The sequence below is a fragment of the Oncorhynchus nerka genome, linkage group LG21, assembly GCF_034236695.1.
Source record: "Oncorhynchus nerka isolate Pitt River linkage group LG21, Oner_Uvic_2.0, whole genome shotgun sequence".
Classification (NCBI taxonomy): Eukaryota; Metazoa; Chordata; class Actinopteri; order Salmoniformes; family Salmonidae; genus Oncorhynchus; species Oncorhynchus nerka.
In genome coordinates this window covers 9,154,338-9,175,531 of record NC_088416.1, presented here as the reverse complement: position 1 = coordinate 9,175,531, position 21,194 = coordinate 9,154,338, and the positions used below count along the sequence as shown (strand labels likewise).

At 43.1% G+C, this 21,194-nt stretch overlaps 1 long non-coding RNA gene across 1 annotated transcript; it reads left to right on the top strand.

Annotated features, from left to right (window-relative positions):
* The first annotated feature begins 17,504 nt into the window (after positions 1-17,504).
* LOC135563672 (uncharacterized) lies at positions 17,505-21,194 on the top strand. The gene is made up of 7 exons (XR_010460429.1): positions 17,505-19,101; positions 19,189-19,365; positions 19,456-19,517; positions 19,600-19,686; positions 19,774-20,057; positions 20,137-20,813; positions 21,094-21,194. It is a non-coding gene; the product is annotated as an uncharacterized LOC135563672 (long non-coding RNA).

Genomic DNA, 21,194 nt, shown 5'->3' with positions numbered 1-21,194 from the left:
TCGAAAGAATGTGGTCTGCATGGGCTTCTCTTCGCCAATCAACGCACCAAGCGCGCAGGAAATGGGGAGCGGAAAAGTGGAGGGCAAAGCACACTTGTTATATCAGTAGAATCTCAGGGGAAATTCCACATTTGTCTAGGCTATAGTGAAGAGGAAAGGAATGCAGTAGTCTAACATTCGTCTCAGCTCTTCATCCCCAAATCTCTTATCTGCGGTCTGTGTCTACAGCGCGCTCTTTGGAGGAAGTTGAGCTGGTGTTACCATTTGTGGTCCACCACTAGTATCAGAAAGAGGGAGTGGCGGATTCTGCCACTTAGTGCGGCATGCCAGTGCGTATCATAGGTTATTTTTAATGTGTTGGTCAGTAAACGCCTCAGTGGCAAATGTTGCTTTCTCTAGAAATTAAGAGTTTAATTCCAAAACGCTATATATCCGTTTTCAGAAATGTTGGTAACTGCAGATAACCATGTTTTTTGCTAAATGCAATATGTCTCACTCTCAGAGAAATAAGTAGACTGCCAGGTTTTACAGTCAAATGTATCAAATAGCTACATTTTTAATAAAAACATGTACAAATGATACCTTTTTGACGTCAATATCTACACGTTTTTCAATCAAGTAATTTGAGATCTGTATGTAAATCATTTAGATTTGACCTTTTATGCATTAAGCAGATGGTCTGATTCAGAGCAACTTACATTAAATGCATTCATGTTAAGATACTGTAGCTCAGTAAAATAACCACATATCACAGTCAAACATACAGGATACGTGTAATGCTCCGGGTGTCGTGGGTGTGGAGTCAAACGCAGGAGACAGAGAGTGCAATGCTGTGTGTCTTTAATAGCACCAACGCACCACAGGGTGCTCACAATAGTAACGGCCCCAAACACAGGGAATGAAAATGTACAATGGAAAAATCACGACCAGGCACTAACACGTACCTCTACAACAGAGCCGAAGGTTACACTGAAATAATCCCGCACAACAACCAGGCGGGCCGGCTGTCTAATAAAGACAAACTAATCATACATAAACAGGTGCTACCAATAAACATACAAGGAGGGGGAGGAAAGACAATCAGTGGCAGCTAATAGGCCGGTGACGACGACCGCCGAGCGCCACTCGTGACAATACGAAATTACATTCCAGCTAAACAATATATATATAGCGTTTTGCAACAGAACACAATTTCATACACATCTAAAGTCTATGAATAAAAAATCGGAGAAAGGTAATATTTTACACACACACACACACACACACACATGAAGGTAAGCAATAATAGTTTCTGATGAAAAAACATACACGTGAAAAATTGGTGGATATCACATTTGGGAAATAAACTCTTAATATGTAATGTGATGATCATCAATGTTTATTTTATTATTTGAAAAAAATGCCACAGCAACACTGTGTTGATATTGAGTGTTGCTATGGAGCTGTTACATGCATTGTTTTTAAAAGCCTGATAATGACGTGTAATATGCATTACACCTTATAACAGTTTAGGCTAAACCTATCAGCATTGTTGTACTTACACTGACATGGCGTTGTACTGAAGATGCAGCAATGGCTCGAACCCCTTGCAAGCTGCCGAGACAGACTTGTCAGGCAAACCTATTGGATATGGATTGATCAGCTGCGACTTGGATCGGGTCTGCTATAACCATGGTTGTTGTGGCAGAGGAGAGGGTCAGGGCAGTTTCATACAGGAGGCCTCTGGTTTCATTTGATAATGAACTCTCTCTCTCTTTCTCTCGCTCTCTCAGCTGTAGATAAAGAGGGTGTGATTAATTGGTTTTGGCATCAAGACACTCTATTCTACCACAAGCCCGTCGCCGGGGTGTCAGAAAGGGGGAAAATATCTATCTCAGTGTAATTACCCTTTTATCAAATTAGTCATCGAAACAGTGTGTGGATAAAAACAGCAAAGACAAATTGGGCTCTGATGTTGCAGAACCTAATAACTCAGTAGGACCTATCAACTGATGGATTGAAATACTCTACTCAAAGTGTATTGTAAACTGAGTATAAAGCATTTTAACTGTGTACATTTTAAGATAGGGCACTCTTATGTCCGCTAATAGTAATTGGCTTAGACCCCATCAGCACAGGGTCTAAGCTGGCTAGGACAGTGAACTCCCTCTTCAAGGGATCAAAACACCATAGACCATTCCTGTTGATTAATTTGTATCGTTATTGTGACATATCAAAGGGTTGATACACGATAGACCATTCCTGTTAATACGCCTCCACCCCCTTCTTAATTTATGTCAACCATTTCCTCTTCTTCTCTGTTCCCTCTGGTTTCTTCTCTGGCGTCTTCTTCTTGACCCAGAGGGCTTTCAGACAGACTTTGCTGCTATTCTGGTTCTGAAACAGAGACACAGTATTACCCTCACTAATAAACACTGCAGGACAACATCATCCTCATCCTCTTCCTGTTTGACATGTTTCAATGAAGTTCTAATGTATACGTCAATCTATGGAAGATTAGTAACATGTCTGTACATTTTCTTCCAGAGCTTCCTGCAGCTGGACTGTCCTACTCCTGTTCAACCATTTTTATTTATTTTATAAGAATCTTTAGTTTGACAGGGAGTCATGCTGAGACCAAGGCCTCTTTTACAGATGAGCCCTGTATACACATCAATACACTATACACATCAATACATTATACACATCAATACACTATACACATCAATACACTATACACATCAATACACTATACACATCAATACATTATACGCATCAATACACTATACGCATCAATACACTATACACATCAATACACTATACACATCAATACACTATACACATCAATACATTATACGCATCAATACACTATACGCATCAATACACTATACGCATCAATACACTATACACATCAATACACTATACACATCAATACACTATACACATCAATACATTATACACATCAATACAATATACACATCAATACACTATACACATCAATACACTATACACATCAATACACTATACACATCAATACACTATACACATCAATACATTATACACATCAATACACTATACACATCAATACATTATACACATCAATACAATATACACATCAATACACTATACACATCAATACAATATACACATCAATACACTATACACATCAATACACTATACACATCAATACATTATACACATCAATACACTATACACATCAATACATTATACACATCAATACATTATACACATCAATACATTATACACATCAATACACTATACACATCAATACACTATACACATCAATACACTATACACATCAATACACTATACGCATCAATACGCATCAATACACTATACGCATCAATACACTATACACATCAATACACTATACACATCAATACATTATACGCATCAATACACTATACGCATCAATACACTATACGCATCAATACACTATACACATCAATACACTATACACATCAATACACTATACACATCAATACATTATACACATCAATACACTATACACATCAATACACTATACACATCAATACACTATACACATCAATACACTATACACATCAATACACTATACACATCAATACACTATACACATCAATACACTATACACATCAATACATTATACACATCAATACACTATACACATCAATACACTATACACATCAATACATTATACACATCAATACACTATACACATAAATACATTATACACATCAATACACTATACACATCAATACACTATACACATCAATACACTATACACATCAATACACTATACACATCAATACACTATACACATCAATACATTATACACATCAATACAATATACACATCAATACACTATACACATCAATACACTATACACATCAATACACTATACACATCAATACATTATTCGCATCAATACACTATACACATCAATACACTATACACATCAATACACTATACACATCAATACACTATACACATCAATACACTATACACATCAATACATTATACACATCAATACACTATACACATCAATACACTATACACATCAATACACTATACACATCAATACACTATACACATCAATACACTATACACATCAATACACTATACACATCAATACATTATACACATCAATACACTATACACATCAGTACATTATACACATCAATACACTATACACATCAATACACTATACACATCAATACATTATACACATCAATACATTATACACATCAATACACTATACACATCAATACACTATACACATCAATACATTATACGCATCAATACACTATACGCATCAATACACTATACGCATCAATACACTATACACATCAATACCCTATACACATCAATACCCTATACACATCAATACACTATACACATCAATACACTATACACATCAATACACTATACACATCAATACATTATACACATCAATACACTATGCACATCAATACACTATACACATCAATACACTAGACACATCAATACACTAGACACATCAATACACTAGACACATCAATACACTATACACATCAATACACTATACACATCAATACACTATACACATCAATACACTGACCCCAGAGGCACCAATTCATCAGATTTTAGAGACCCATGAAGAGTTTTCCACAAGTAAGGTGAAAAAAAACTTCAACCAGATTTACCTAACTTAGTGGAGATCAAAGGGATCTCCATAGTTAGCCATCTCTGTTAACAATGGAGTAAGGTACAGCAGAAGTTTATGCAGGAAGGCTTTATAAAAAAAACATTACTATGAGTTGATCTATGGGACTTCAGAGAGGGGGCCAACCTACAGTACTTTCTGATACAGAATGCAGTGATGTGTACTGAACCTAACGCCCATAATAAAGCCTAGTGCGCTATGATAAACTGCGTCAGATGGCTTCAAGACAGTGGCGGCTGCATTCATATAGACAATATCGCCATAGTCCATAACTGGTATGAATGTTGACTGAATGGTTTGTTTTCTGCTATTTAATGAAAGCCGTGACCTATTCCTACAAAATAAGCCTGTTTTAATTCTTAATTTCTGAACAAATTAATCAAGATGCTTTTTGAAATCCAGATATTCATAAGCGGGGACAGCACAAGGGACTTGATGTCCTCCTCCTTCTCCTCTTTCGCGCTTTCCTTCTTCATCCATCCCTTCTCTGCCTCTCTCAACCTCTCCAGCTCTTCTCTCTCTAACTTCCATGTCTCCTCCTGATTGGCGGACTGGGCCTCGAGGTGGGCTTGTTTTCTTTTGGATTATCCAGTCATCTATGGTTTGACAGAGCTCTGAGCCTCTGTTTAAAGTCTCTTTTCAGCCAGCTGTAGCTTAATGGCCATTTGTGTGTTCAAGTCCCTTCTCTTGCTGCTTGAGCTTCCCCATCATGTTTTATGTTTCGACCTGTGACCTGATGGAGAGTGTTTGTTTCTCAATTCATTAATCTCTGACTGGCCAGCCACTTCTCCTCCTTGGCCATGGCAGCATGGAGATCTTCTTTGTCTAAGGCCCGGAGGGTCTCCCGGAGAGTGTTCAGCTGGAGTTCTTGCTCTTTCTTGATGTACTCCAGGAGAACATCGAAGAGTTTATAGTCGGCCATCTCGCTCTCGACTTCTCTGATCCGTCTCTCAAGATCTCCCTTCTCCTCTCTCCAGCTCTCCTGAGAGGCAGAGAGGGTCTGAAGAGGTGTGTGTGTGTGTGTGTGTGTATTTAGCTAAGTGGTTCAATTAAGACAGAAAATCTTAAGTGTTATTACATACAGCCGGGAAGAACTATTGGATATAAGAGCGACGTCAACTTACCAACATTACGACCAGGAATACGACTTTCTCGAAGCAGATCCTTTGTTCGGACCTCCACCCTGGACATTGGATCTAATCCCAGAGGCCGACCCAAAACAATGTTGTCGCTGCAGGAGAGGCAGACGGAGCTGCCTCCTGGTCACACTTAGAAGGCAAGCACACCATCCACCACTTCCAGACATACTACTCGCCAATGTCTAGCCTCTAGACAACAAGGTGGATGAAAATAGGGCACGTGTCGCCTTCCAGAGTGACATCAGGGAATGTAACATTCTCTGTTTCATGGAAACATGGCTCACTCGGGATACTTTGTCAAAGTCGGTACAGCCACCGGGTTTCTTCATGCGTCGCGCTGACAGAAACTAACATCTCTCTGGTAAGAAGAAGGGCGGGGGTGTATGCCTCATGATTAATGACTCATGGTGTAATCATAACACACACAAAGTCAAGTCCTTTTGTTCACCTGACCTAGAATTCCTTACAATCAAATGCCGACCACATTATCTTTCAAGATAATTCTCTTCAGTTATAGTCAGCTGTGTATATCACCCCAGCAGATACCTCGACGTCCCTGAAAGAACTTCACTGGACTCGACGTAAACTGGAAACCATATATCCTGAGGAGGCATTTATTGTAGCTGAGGATTTTAACAGAGCTAATCTGTGAACAAGGCTACCTAATTTATACCAGCACATTGATTGTTGTACCCGTTCGAGCAAAACATTGGACCACTGCTACTCTAACTTCCGCGATGCATACAAGGCCCTCCCCCGGCCTCCCTTCGGCAAATCTGACCATGACTCCATCTTGTTGCTCCCCTCCTATAGGCAGAAACTAAAACAGGACACGCCCATGGTTATGTCTATCCAACGCTGGTCTGACCAATCTGATTCCACGCTTCAAGATTAACATCGACGTTTACACTGACTCGGTGAGTGAGTTTATTAGGAAGTGCATTGGAGATGTTGTACCCACTGTGACTATTAAAACCTTCCCTAACCAGAAACCGTGGATTGATGGCAGCACTCGCGCAAAACTGAAAGCGCGAACCACCGCATTTATTTTTTAAAATGTTTTATTTCACCTTTATTTAACCAGGTAGGCTAGTTGAGAACAAGTTCTCATTTGCAACTGCGACCTGGCCAAGATAAAGCATAGCAGTGTGAACAGACAACACAGAGTTACACATGGAGTAAACAATTAACAAGTCAATAACACAGTAAAAAAAAAAAAAAAAAAAAAAATGGGCAGTCTATATACAATGTGTGCAAAAGGCATGAGGAGGTAGGCGAATAATACAATTTTGCAGATTAACACTGGAGTGATAAATGATCAGATGGTCATGTACAGGTAGAGATATTGGTGTGCAAAAGAGCAGAAAAGTAAATAAATAAATATAAAAAACAGTATAAAAACAGTATGGGAATGAGGTAGGTGAAAATGGGTGGGCTATTTACCAATAGACTATGTACAGCTGCAGCGATCGGTTAGCTGCTCGGATAGCTGATGTTTGAAGTTGGTGAGGGAGATAAAAGTCTCCAACTTCAGCGATTTTTGCAGTTCGTTCCAGTCACAGGCAGCAGAGTACTGGAACGAAAGGCGGCCAAATGAGGTGTTGGCTTTAGGGATGATCAGTGAGATACACCTGCTGGAGCGTGTGCTACGGATGGGTGTTGCCATCGTGACCAGTGAACTGAGATAAGGCGGAGCTTTACCTAGCATGGACTTGTAGATGACCTGGAGCCAGTGGGTCTGGCGACGAATATGTAGCGAGGGCCAGCCGACTAGAGCATACAAGTCGCAGTGGTGGGTGGTATAAGGTGCTTTGGTGACAAAACGGATGGCACTATGATAGACTGCATCCAGTTTGCTGAGTAGAGTGTTGGAAGCCATTTTGTAGATGACATCGCCGAAATCGAGGATCGGTAGGATAGTCAGTTTTACTAGGGTAAGCTTGGCGGCGTGAGTGAAGGAGGCTTTGTTGCGGAATAGAAAGCCGACTCTTGATTTGATTTTCGATTGGAGATGTTTGATGTGAGTCTGGAAGGAGAGTTTGCAGTCTAGCCAGACACCTAGGTACTTATAGATGTCCACATATTCAAGGTCGGAACCATCCAGGGTGGTGATGCTAGTCGGGCATGCGGGTGCAGGCAGCGATCGGTTGAAAAGCATGCATTTGGTTTTACTCGCGTTTAAGAGCAGTTGGAGGCCACGGAAGGAGTGCTGTATGGCATTGAAGCTCGTTTGGAGGTTAGATAGCACAGTGTCCAATGACGGGCCGAAAGTATATAGAATGGTGTCGTCTGCGTAGAGGTGGATCAGGGAATCGCCCGCAGCAAGAGCAACATCATTGATATATACAGAGAAAAGAGTCGGCCCGAGAATTGAACCCTGTGGCACCCCCATAGAGACTGCCAGAGGACCGGACAGCATGCCCTCCGATTTGACACACTGAACTCTGTCTGCAAAGTAATTGGTGAACCAGGCAAGGCAGTCATCCGAGAAACCGAGGCTATTGAGTCTGCCGATAAGAATATGGTGATTGACAGAGTCGAAAGCCTTGGCGAGGTCGATGAAGACGGCTGCACAGTACTGTCTTTTATCGATGGCGGTTATGATATCGTTTAGTACCTTGAGCGTGGCTGAGGTGCACCCGTGACCGGCTCGAAACCAGATTGCACAGCGGAGAAGGTACGGTGGGATTCGAGATGGTCAGTGACCTGTTTGTTGACTTGGCTTTCAAGACCTTAGATAGGCAGGGCAGGATGGATATAGGTCTATAGCAGTTTGGGTCCAGGGTGTCTCCCCCTTTGAAGAGGGGGATGACTGCGGCAGCTTTCAATCCTTGGGGATCTCAGACGATATGAAAGAGAGGTTGAACAGGCTGGTAATAGGGGTTGCGACAATGGCAGCAGATAGTTTCAGAAATAGAGGGTCCAGATTGTCAAGCCCAGCTGATTTGTACGGGTCTAGGTTTTGCAGCTCTTTCAGAACATCTGCTATCTGGATTTGGGTAAAGGAGAACCTGGAGAGGCTTGGGCGAGGAGCTGCGGGGGGGGCGGAGCTGTTGGCCGAGGTTGGAGTAGCCAGGCGGAAGGCATGGCCAGCCGTTGAGAAGTGCTTATTGAAGCTTTCGATAATCGTGGATTTATCGGTGGAGACCGTGTTACCTAGCCTCAGTGCAGTGGGCAGCTGGGAGGAGGTGCTCTTGTTCTCCATGGACTTCACAGTGTCCCAGAACTTTTTGGAGTTGGAGCTACAGGATGCAAACTTCTGCCTGAAGAAGCTGGCCTTAGCTTTCCTGACTGACTGCGTGTATTGGTTCCTGACTTCCCTGAACAGTTGCATATCACGGGGGCTATTCGATGCTATTGCAGTCCGCCACAGGATGTTTTTGTGCTGGTCGAGGGCAGTCATTTAATCATGGCAAGGCGACTGGAATCATGACCGAACACAAACCAGCCCCGTCACAGACATCAACGTCTCACTCCCAGACAAATTAAACAACTTCTTTGCACACTATGAGGTCAATACAGTGCCACTGACATGACCCGCTACCAAAGACTGTGGGCTCTCCATCAACGTGGCTGACGTGAGTAAAACATTTGAACATGTTAACCCTCGTAAGGCTGCCGGCCCAGACAGCATCCCAAGCCGCGTCCTTAGAGCATGCACAGACCAGCTGGCTGGTGAGTTTACAGACATATTCAATCAATCCCTATCCCAGTCGGCTGTCCACACATGCTTCAAGATGGCCACCATTGTTCCTGTTCCCACAAAAGCAAAGGTAACTGAACTTATTGACTATCGCCCCGTAGCACTCACTTCGGTCATCATGACGTGCTTTGAGAGACTAGTCAAGGATCATATCACCTCCACCCTACCTGATACCTTAGACCCACTCCAATTTGCTTACCGCCCCAATAGGTCCACAGACAACGCAATCGACATCCCACTGCACACTGCCTTAACCCACCTGGACAAGAGGAATACCTATGTAAGAATGTTGTTCATTGACTACAGCTCAGCATTCAACACCATAGTACCCTCCAAACTCATCATTAAGCTTGAGATCCTGGGTCTCAACCCCGCTCTGTGCAACTGGGTCCTGGACTTCCTGAAGGGCCGCCCCCAGTTGGTGATGGTAGGAAACAACATCTCCACTCCGCTGATCCTCAACACTGGGGCCCCACAAAGGTGCGTTCTCAGCACTCTCCTGTACTCCCTGTTCACCCATGACTGCGTGGCCATGCACGCCTCCAACTCAATCATCAAGTTTGCAGACGACACTACAGTGGTAGGCCTGATTACCAATGACGAGGCAGCCTACAGGGAGGAGGTGAGGGCCCTCGGAGTGTGGTGTCAGGAAAATAACCTCTCCCTCAACATCCACAAAACAAAGGAGATGATCGTGGACTTCAGGAAACAGCAGAGAGAGCACCCCCCTATCCACATCGACGGGACAGTAGTGGAGAAGGTGTAAAGTTTTAAGTTCCTCGGCGTACACATCACAGACAAACTGAAATGGTCCACGCACACAGACAGCATGGTGAAGAAAGCGCAACAGCGCCTCTTCGACCTCAGGAGGTTGAAGAAATTCGGCTTGTCCCCGAAAACAAACTTCTACAGATGCACAATCGAGAGCATCCTGTCGGGCTGTATCACCGCCTGGTACGGCAACTGCACCGCCCTTAACCGCAAGGCTATCCAGAGGGTAATGCGGTCTGCACAACGCATCACCGGGGACAAACTACCTGCCCTCCAGGACACCTACAGCACCCGATGTCACAGAAGGCAAAAAAGATAATCAAGGACAACAACCACTGCGTGTTCAACCCGCTATCATCCAGAAAGCTAGGACCGAGAGACTGAAAAACAGCTTCTATCTCAAGGCCATCAAACTGTTAAACAGCCATCACTAACATAGAGAGGCTGCTGCCAACATACAGACTCAAATCACTGGCCACTTTAATAAATTGATTTAATAATGGTATCCTTAGTCACTTTAAATAATGCAACTTTAATTATGTTTACATATCCTTTCATTACTCATCTCATATGTATATACTGCATTTTATACCATCTTATACCATCTAATGTGCAACCGTATCTTTATATGTAAATACAGTATTCTTATTCATCCCCTTACTTTGTGTGTATAAGGTAGTCATTGTGAATTTGTTAGATTACTTGTTAGATATTACTGCACTGTCGGAACTAGAAGCACAAACATTGCTCTACACTCGCATTAACATCTGCTAACCATTTGATTTACAATCTTGGCCCATAGAATTAGGAATTAGAACCTTGGCCATTATGACGTAAATCTGTCACCACTTTCATGACACCTGTAGGCCCCTACTCATTTATGATTAGGCCTAATATGGTTTCTGTTCAATTCAAATAGGAAAACAATTGCCAAATGTGTACATGTGTACATGTGTACACGTGTACAATGTTTACAATGTGTACAACGTTATACAAGCGTATTATAGCTTGTTATAAATGTAGGCTAGCTTACTGTATCTGTTGAGCCGTCTTGGAACGTCGCATCACTTTCCTATTCCATTTGGATCTTCATAATCCATTTCAAAGCATTGATTATACCTATGTACTGTGCTTGTTTACATATTTGACACCTCATTCTTCTAATCTCCTCTCTTTATGTTAAGAACTCTTTGGACATTTTTAACAGACAATTAACTCCAACCTTTCACTCGCACACGCATTGCACCAAATACTTTGTTCACACTCACCGAGATATTGAACACCAAATACTGAAAATAAAGCACTTTACTGAGGGAATTGAAAGTCCGCAACTGATATTAGTATCACATGGCTCTACGTGTTATAGTTTAATGGTGCTTTGAGGTACAGTATAGCCTACTATTCACCAACAGATGGCAGTGTTGGATTGGATCAGAGAACAGACCAAAGCTAATGTTGCCATAATGCTTTGCCAAATGAAAGACTATCATTTTTGGTTACTGAATTGCCAGTAACACAATTTTAGACGCCACAACACAATTTTGGACCCAGGGTTGCAGACTGAACTCAAGGTGAGTGTTTCCTCAATCTGACCACCTCCTTGTTTGAAAATCAGAGTCCATGTTATCATGCTTTGGGCATCCATAATGAGAGGTGGTAGTTGGCTGGGCTGGTGCTCCAGGCATTGGCACATTTCTCTAGCTAGCCTGCTGTGGGAGGGAGAGTTGAATGAGTTTATGCAGATGGAAATTATGGGTCTCAGTAAACACCTGGGCCCGGAGGAGAGACGAGATGATCTCATTCGTATGCAAGTCTTGTACCACATGATGTGCTACTAAAAGCTACTGTGTTAACCCCCTCCCTAATCCACGCTGAAAAGAAGAGTAGATGCATTCCCACTTGGATAGTGAGTGTTTAAAAAATGTATGCTTTCAAGGTTAATAGGGAAGGGAATATCAAAATGTATATGTTATGTAATGTGTTTTATGGTGTGTGTGTGTGTGTGTGTGTCTGTACGAGTGCGCGTGTGTGTACATTTCTGGAAACATGCCGGTTTCCCCAGCTTGCGACTATATAGATCACAGAATCCGATCAATTTCTCCACAAAGACGCTTTTGATTTCAAATTGGGGGGGAGACGTGAAGATGTGGATTCCTCATTGACACAAAATGACGCAGCTGAGAAGTTCTCTGAGTGGGCTGAAAATGGCAACTCTTGAGTCTTTTTTTACCTCATCACTCCAGCTGTGAGCTTTCTAGCCTGTGCACTTCCGCAATGTGGTTTCAGGGCAATTCATATCATTCTGTACCTAAATCTGTGACACTCTATTTAGTATGATATGCTACATTACGTTAGGTTACATTATGAATAGAATAGCGGTCTTACAATATCATACCTCTTGGAGGACGTATAGTATTGCACGTCTTTATCTAAGACCAGGTTGCTTATTGCGCATAATAACAAAGGAGAATTACGGAGAGAATTTAAGTTGCCAGTTAGGGGAACTAACTACAAAGGTTAGAGCAGAGCTAAAATGATTAAGGTTAGGTGAATTTACGTAGGTGAATTGGATTAAGTTGAGTATTTAGCATTTTTCTGTATTTTATTAGGATACCCAATTAGCTGGGTCCAAAAAGGAAACAAAACATGGAGCTGGTGTGTAAACTGTTAAGTCGTCAGTGTACATAGAAACACAGGCTTTATTCAAGGTCAGTGGAAGGTCATTATTAAAATCAGAAAACAAAAATGGCCCAAGCTGGCTGCTCTGCTGTACACCACAACTCAGTCAAATTTGCATTAGAGAAAAAATCCTCTGTTCTTTGAGATAGGTAACTTTCAATCCAAGGGCTAACTAAAATGCTACAGTTGTTCCCGAGTTGAACATGAAACCTTGGATTGTCTCAGATTACGCCCACCGTTCCTCCCCAACCAACCTCCCTACTTTCGTTTCTGGTATCATATGTAAATTAGTAGGTATCATATGTCTTTTGAGGTGCTCAGAAATACGTAAAGTATATGTTGTATTGCTCTGAGACCAGGCTGGCCTCCCATCTAGTCCTTTTCAGGAGGTCCAAACCCTTTTTACTTTATAAGTCTTATGAGAGGACCATTCTAAATGACCTGCTCTATTTTCTCTGTCAGTCACGCCTCTGCAGATGTATTCTCCTCAGATAACCTTGGTCTCAATCACCAATTAACTCCTGAGATGTAGCTACGGTAACCACAGCACAATAGTCACTCCCCTGAAGACTTGCACTCTGTGCTCAACCACAACAGGCCACATTGGTCTAAAAAGCAATTTCATTGATTTGGATTTCGGATAAATAACTCAGGAGTGTTAGCTGGTTGCCAAGGTGCAGAAATGTCAAGTGCTCATTATGTTTTACCTGGCTGAACCTCTCTATTCTCCATTTGTACTTCAATCCTCAGGGGATGGGACCCAAATGTTGAATTTGGCCTTTACGACTACAGCCCATAGAAAAGCATTGAATAAAACATTCATAAATGGCAAAAAAAGACAGTAAAAAATGCATCATAAAGAATAAGGTTTAGAAGTGTGTGTCCTATATCAAGGAGATATAAGAAAGCTCAGGAAATGTTGTTGTTTTAAAGACACATTTAACCCCTTATTTTTGTTGGCACAAAACTACCTCCATACTTCCATTCGTTTCCATTGTTTACCTTCAGGCGAGAGATCATAGAGGATAATGGAGAACACTATTGTGTTTATGAGAGTCTCCCCTTACCTTAGTGGGGTCATAATAGTTTGTAGCTCACCATCGTGTTCTTGTGAGTCTCCCCTTTCCATAGAGTGGTCATTACAGTTTGTAGCCGTTCTGACGCTACAGACGTTTTCATGAGAAGACCGATTTCCAGGATGTCTCATGGTCTGACAAACACCGCTGTAGCTCGGCCACCTTCCCCCGGGGATGTGGAAGGCCGACATAGGCAGATGTGGTGGATTGAGACGCAGTGATACATGTATTACATAAAGATGGCAAGATGCAGTAGATGATATAGAGTACAGTATATACATATACATATGAGATGAGTAATGTAGGGTATGTAAACATTATATTAAGTGGCATTGTTTAAAGTGGCTAGTGATACATTTTTTCCATCAATTTCCATCAATTTCCATTATAAAAGTGAGCTGGAGTTGAGTCAGTATGTTGGCAGCAGCCACTCAATATTAGTGGTGGCTGTTTAACAGTTTGATGGCCTTGAGATATAAGCTGTTTTTCAGTCTCTCTGTCCCTGCTTTGATGCACCTGTACTGACCTCGCCTTCTGGATGATAGCGGGGTGAACAGGCAGTGGCTCGGGTGGTTGTTGTCCTTGATGATCTTTATGGCCTTCTTGTGACATCGGGTGGTGTAGGTGTCCTGGAGGGCAGGTAGTTTGCCCACGGTGATGCGTTGTGCAGACCTCACTAACCTTGCTGTTGTGGGTGGAGCAGTTGCTGTACCAGGCGGTGATACAGCCCGACAGGATACTCTCGATTGTGCATCTGTAGAAGTTTGTGAGTGCTTTTGGTGACAGGCAGCTGCGCCTTCTTCACAATGCTCTCTGTGTGGGTGGACCAATTTCAGTTTGTCCATGATGTGTACGCCGAGGAACTTAAAACATACTACCCTCTCCACTACTGTCCCGTTGATGTGGATAGGGGGGTGCTCCCTCTGCTGTTTCCTGAAGTCCACAATCATCTCCTTAGTTTTGTTGACGTTGAGTGTGAGGTTATTTTCCTGACACCACATGGCCATGCAGTCGTGGGTGAACAGGGAGTACAGGAGAGGGCTCAGAACGCACCCTTGTGGAGCCCCAGTGTTGAGGATCAGCGGGGTGGAAATGTTGTTACCTACCCTCACCACCTGGGGGCGGCCCGTCAGGAAGTCCAGTACCCAGTTGCACAGGGCAGGGTCGAGACCCAGGGTCTCGAGCTTAATGACGAGTTTGGAGGGTACTAATGATGTTGAAAGCTGGTCATCATTTCAGGCTAACCCCCACAAAACAACAAAGTCAGAACAACTCCCAACAACCAAACCAGGTCATGGGAATGAGGGTGACGAGAATGACCCAGTGCCACTACCATCCACCCACACGCAATGACTAGTGATCCCCACCTTGGAGGGGAGAGCCTGGGCTTCCCATCAATCCACGGGCTTCCCATCAATCCACGATTTCTGGTTTGGGAATGCTTTAATAGTTGCTGTGGGTACGAAATCGCCGATGCACTTTCTAATGAACTCACTCACCGAATCAGCGTATTCGTCAATGTTGTTGTTAGACGCAATGCGGAATATATCCCAATCCACGTGATCGAAGCAGTCTTGAAGCGTGGAATCAGATTGGTCGGGCCAGCATTGAACAGACCTGAGCGCGAGAGCTTCTTGTTTTAGTTTCTGTCTGTAGGCTGAAAGCAACAAAATGGAGTCGTGGTCAGCTTTTCCGAAAGGAGGGCGGGGGGGGGGCCTTATATGCATCGCGGAGGTTAGAATAACATTGATCCAGGGTTTTTCCAGCCGTGGTTGCGCAATCGATATGCTGATAGAATTTAGGGAGTCCTGTTTTCAGATTAGCCTTGTTAAAATCCCCAGCTACAATAAATGCAGTCTCAGGATATGTGGTTTCCAGTTTACATAGAGTAAAATAAAGTTTGTTCAGGGCCATCAATGTGTCTGCTTGGGGGAATATATACGGCTGTGATTATAATCGAAGAGAATTCCCTTGGTAGATTGTGATGAATTCTAAGTCAGGTGAACAGAAGGACTTGAGTTCCTGTATGTTGTTATGTTGTTATGATCACACCAGCTCTAGGAAACACGCATGCACACACACACACACGCACACAAATGCACACCTGTGCACATACACAGGCACACACACACAAAGCGGGAGGCAGGGAGAGACTGTCATGTCTCTACAGTTATGAAGTCAACCAAGACAAAGTCCCCCATCTGGGCCTCTTAGTTCTGAGGACTTTACAGAGGGTTTGCTGCCTGTCGTACTGGCCTTCCCTCTTACGCCCCCTTCCCCTTAATTCTGCTCTGTTTCTTCAGACACTCAGCCTTCTCTTCCACCCATCCATCCCATCCAGGGCTGCCTGCCTGAGGGGTGAGTAAGGCCAGAAGGGTGACTCATGCCCTTGATGTGGAGGGGGACACCATCCAGTGGAGACAGGTAGGCAGGGGAAGCCCAGGCTCCCCCCTCCAAGGTGGGGGATCACTAGTCATTGCGTGTGGGTGGGTGGAAGTGGCACTGGGTCATTCTCGTCATCCTCATTCCCATGACCTGGTTTGGTTGTTGGGAGTTGTTCCGACTTTGTTGTTTTGTGGGGGTTAGCTTAAAATGATGATATGCATGTTGATGTGTGTCATGTGGACTCGTGCTGTATGAGTGGGAGGCAGTCTTGTGAAATGACAGGGCCGACTTGCCTGTTTCATTTAAAGCAACTCCATTTAACTCTTTGAACGTCAGCCAGTTTATGCAACGATGTGAGACCCGCGGCCAGTGGGTATCGCTGATGTGTGGCATCTCTTCAGCCAGATCCAGTGTGATGTGTTTATCGGAGCCTTGAAGCCGGAACCCATCAGCACACTTATGTGCCTCTCAGTGGAAAAGCACGAATGCAGTCAATCCAAGTCAGCACTTTTATGTGTTTACTGTTTTCTTGGTCTAAAATGAGTTTGTCTAGTGCACTGATCAAGTCATATTTTACAGTCTTTCCTCTCAGGCACTTGCTTGGGCAGCTCCCATGCAGGGTCCTTCCAGCTAACAATTCTAAGTAGAGAGAACGTTTTTGTAATGTTACCCGTAATGTTCCCCTGATGTTTGAGTGTCCAGTTCTCCGTTAGTTATGGGAACATTCTGTCTATGTTAGAGAGAACCTATTTAGCATGTTTTGGTTACCATGTTCTCAGAATACCCAGTGTTAATGTTCTCGACACATTTCATGGGACGTCGCAAGAACATCCATGTGTCCAGTTTTCTGAGGGTTAGGAGAACATTCCATCAACATCACACCTAACATACAAAGAACATGATTGCCATGTTCTCCAAATATAATATATTAATGTTCTAAACACGTTTCACTGGAACGTTGCAAGAACATTTTTGTGTCCAAGGATGTTTAAAACATAGGACATTCTGTCATTGTCCCCTGTAGGTTTTTGTCTAGTTCCTGGCTTGTTCTGGGGACGTCCCGAGAAACGTTTGTTTCATTAAACATTGCCCCTTGTTACTGTTGGTAAGCCCATCAAGGCACTTTGTCTAGTTATATGTACATACAGTATCTACCTCAATTACCTTGAATGCGTTTCACTGTTAGTCCACACCTGTTGCTTACAAAGCATGTGACAAGTAACATTTGACTTTATTTGATTGCTCTTTGCTCACAGCTCTTTGTTTGTTGGCAAGGTTAAGGACATACAACACAAACATTGCTTTCAACTTACATATTTGACAAGCATGTCAATGTATACATTCATTATTATGTCCTCACCTAGGATTTTGAACTCACAACCTCTTGGTTCACAGTATTCCGATCTACAACCCCATGTCTGTGTCAGTAACTGATTTCACTTGTATTGCTACACTTTGTACTTTGAAGTACACCCAAGAAAAACTATTTTATTTATCATAGTGATCAAGGAGTAACATTAAAATAGAGTAATAAGCCCCACCAACTAGATATATACACTGCCGGTCAAAAGTTTGGACACTGTGATAATGTTGCGTCTAAGTGGTAGGTGTAGGAGTCAGGCGCAGGAGAGCAGGGATGTCTGAGAAGCGTGTTTTAATAGGAGAGTCCACCAACACAGGAATGGCACAATCGAAAAAGTACAACGCCCTCGACCACAGAGAACCCGTACAAACGCACGGAGAAACAAACACAGTTCTGACAATATTATACTTAAGGATCCGTGAAAACAAATAACGGCATAACCTCACCAAGCACATCACAATGAAAGACCAATCCCGCACAAATTTAGGCAGGCAAACAGGGTACATATATACAACACAGAAATTAACACAAATGAAACCAGGGGCCTGTTGCACAAAAGTAGAATTAAGACATCCGGGATAAATGACTCAGCTGAGCTCAATGAAGCCAAAACATGTGCGTCCAGGCTTAATTGGTTGCACAAAGACCAAGCCAGGATGAGCAGACACGGATTCATTAAGCCAGGTGAAACCAATCCTGGATAGGTGCGCGCTCACGGCTCACTCAAATAGACCCCGCCACAGATCACAGATTAACTGATTTACCATGGCAACTAGAGCCGCGTACTTTTCCCCGTCGGAAGCACAAATCCTCATGGAGGCATACGAGGAGGTAAAAGATATAATTAAGAAGAAAGGCAACACCGCCACAGTGATAAAGCAAAGAGAAAAAGCGTGGCAAAGTATTGCAGACCGCCTGAATGCGTAAGTAGTGCACAATTACACACTCACCGCTCCGCTGAAACATCACAATTACAATTCAAATATTTAATTCACATCTCCAAAAATGCAGTTGTACTGTAATTATGAAACGGTTAAATTTTTAATTGAAATGCACTGCAGATATGAGTGAAATTGTGTAAAGTAACTCCATCACACTGTATAAAGCTATGATACATTTTTTGATATTTTTACTGAAAACAAGACAAAAATACCAAGTAATTTTTTGCAGTGTGACTCCATTAAATGTGTGTGTGTGTGTGTGTGTGTGTGTGTGTGTGTGTGTGTGTAGATTAAACATGAACGGGCCAAAACGGACATGGCAGCAGGTCAAAATCAAATACAAGAACATTCTGCAGAATGGTATGGTCCCTGACTAATATTTAACAAAGCACAAGCATATATTGTACCCAGAAGGTGCCTGCTCACACATTGTCTGTACTGTTTTAGCAGTGAAAAAGAATACCCACAGACAAGGCACGGGTGGTGGGTCACCAAAGGCTGACCTTACCCCAGCAGAGGACATGGCCTTGGAGCTAAATAAAGGCAGGCCCGTCTTAGAGGGGATCCCTGGGGGGAAAGAGACGAGCATAGGTTCCTCCCAAGATGCCACCCGCTTCATTCAAGGTATGTCCTTCCATCTCTACATGGGATACAACCACATTCATATTGAATCAATTTGGACTGTCTGACTTTGGTTTACCTATTGCCTTGCAGTGCCTGGCAGCACTGTGTTCCTGTTAGAGCCACCAGCACAAGCACCAGACGATGCTGATCCAGTGAGTACTCCATCAAAGGCATACTGTAGGCCTGGCATGTCTTGTCTACTAGCTTCAATATGAATCCGATTAAATGTGATAGGGTGAAGGCCCCAGTGCAGCAGCAACAGCACATGATGGAGACGATGATGAGGAGGAGACCATCTCTCTGGATTCCAGAAGGCATGAGGTATCATGTTAAGACTGTGAAAGTACTATTTACTCTACAATGGTGAGGAGTCCTCATCAAAATCAAAAAATCTAATTTCTTTTACAGGACCCAGATGCTATACAGTGGGAAAACCACCCTGGCAACATAGTGCGTATTAATAAAAGGACACCACATCCTGCCAAATTCCAGCTGCGCTAATTGTATTGTGTTCACAGAGCTCACAAGCTATCAGAAAGTTGTATGGCAACCACCTCCGGCGCCAAATAGAACTGGCAGACATAGACATTCAGTACAAGAAGAAAAAGATGGAAAATCTTGCACTGGAGTCCGAAATAAAAAAGAGGACAATTAGGAAACTGGACCTTGAAATAAAAAAACTTGAGAGGGAGGTGAGATATGCCTTCAATGTACACTGTATGCTAACTGTAACACAAATGTATTAATCATTATTTTTCTTTCCTCCCCCAGCTCCAAGAAGATGACACAGCTCAAAATAAAAATTAGGTATATTCTCATAAAGTCAAGTGAGCCATGACATATGAGCTCTTATTGTGAGCACACAGGACGGTGGCATCTTTCTAAGGTTTTTTTTATTTTCCCAGCAATCAGTACAACCAAGTCATCGTTATAAGGCATCGCCCTCTTTGCCCACCCCCCAGCACCAGGTGTGGCCACTAGCCTATATGAAGGCCCAAAATTGTGTGTTCCTTTCTGCTCTGACAATGGCATGCCCATTCGTGCGAGATGTGGTGGATGAAGAAGCACTTGTGCTGAGGAGAGCCTTCAGGCGAGAAAGGGTCTTCAGGGACCGGTTGGACCCACTGGCCTTCCCTGATGACCATCTATATGAAAGATACAGGTTTTCTGCAGATGGCATCAGGTATCTATGCAGACTACTGGGTCCCAGGATTAAGCACCGCACTGCACGGAGCCATGCACTGAGTGTGGAGCAAATGGTTTGTGTGGCCTTGCGCTTTTTGCTAGTGGAGCCTTCCTGTACTCAGTGGGGGATGCTGAACAAGGCCACAATTTGCCGCACAATAAGGAGTGTGTGTCTGGCTATCAAAGCATTAGCAGATGTCTTCATCTCTTCCCTGGCCACAGAAGACTCTGTGACATCAAAGAGGAGTTCTATAGGATTGCAGGTAAGAGGATCTACAAATTACAGGACAACTGTTAACACATAGTAGGATACTCATTACTTTGTGTGACAGGTTTCCCCAATGTCATTGGTGCAGTGGACTGCACACACATAAGGATAAAAGCCCCCTCAGGTGCCCATGAGGCCGATTTTGTGAATAGGAAATCCTTTCACAGCATTAATGTTCAGGTGAACATAACTTTTGATATTGTCCATTGACGAACACTCTGCATTGCCAGTGATGTGCATTGATTGGTGTAATATTCCTCATCTTATGATTTCAGATGGTCTGCAATGCTGACTGTGTGATCAGCAATGTTGTGGCAAAATGGCCTGGCTCAGTCCATGACTCCAGAATCTTTCGGGCCTCTGAAATCTATCAGTG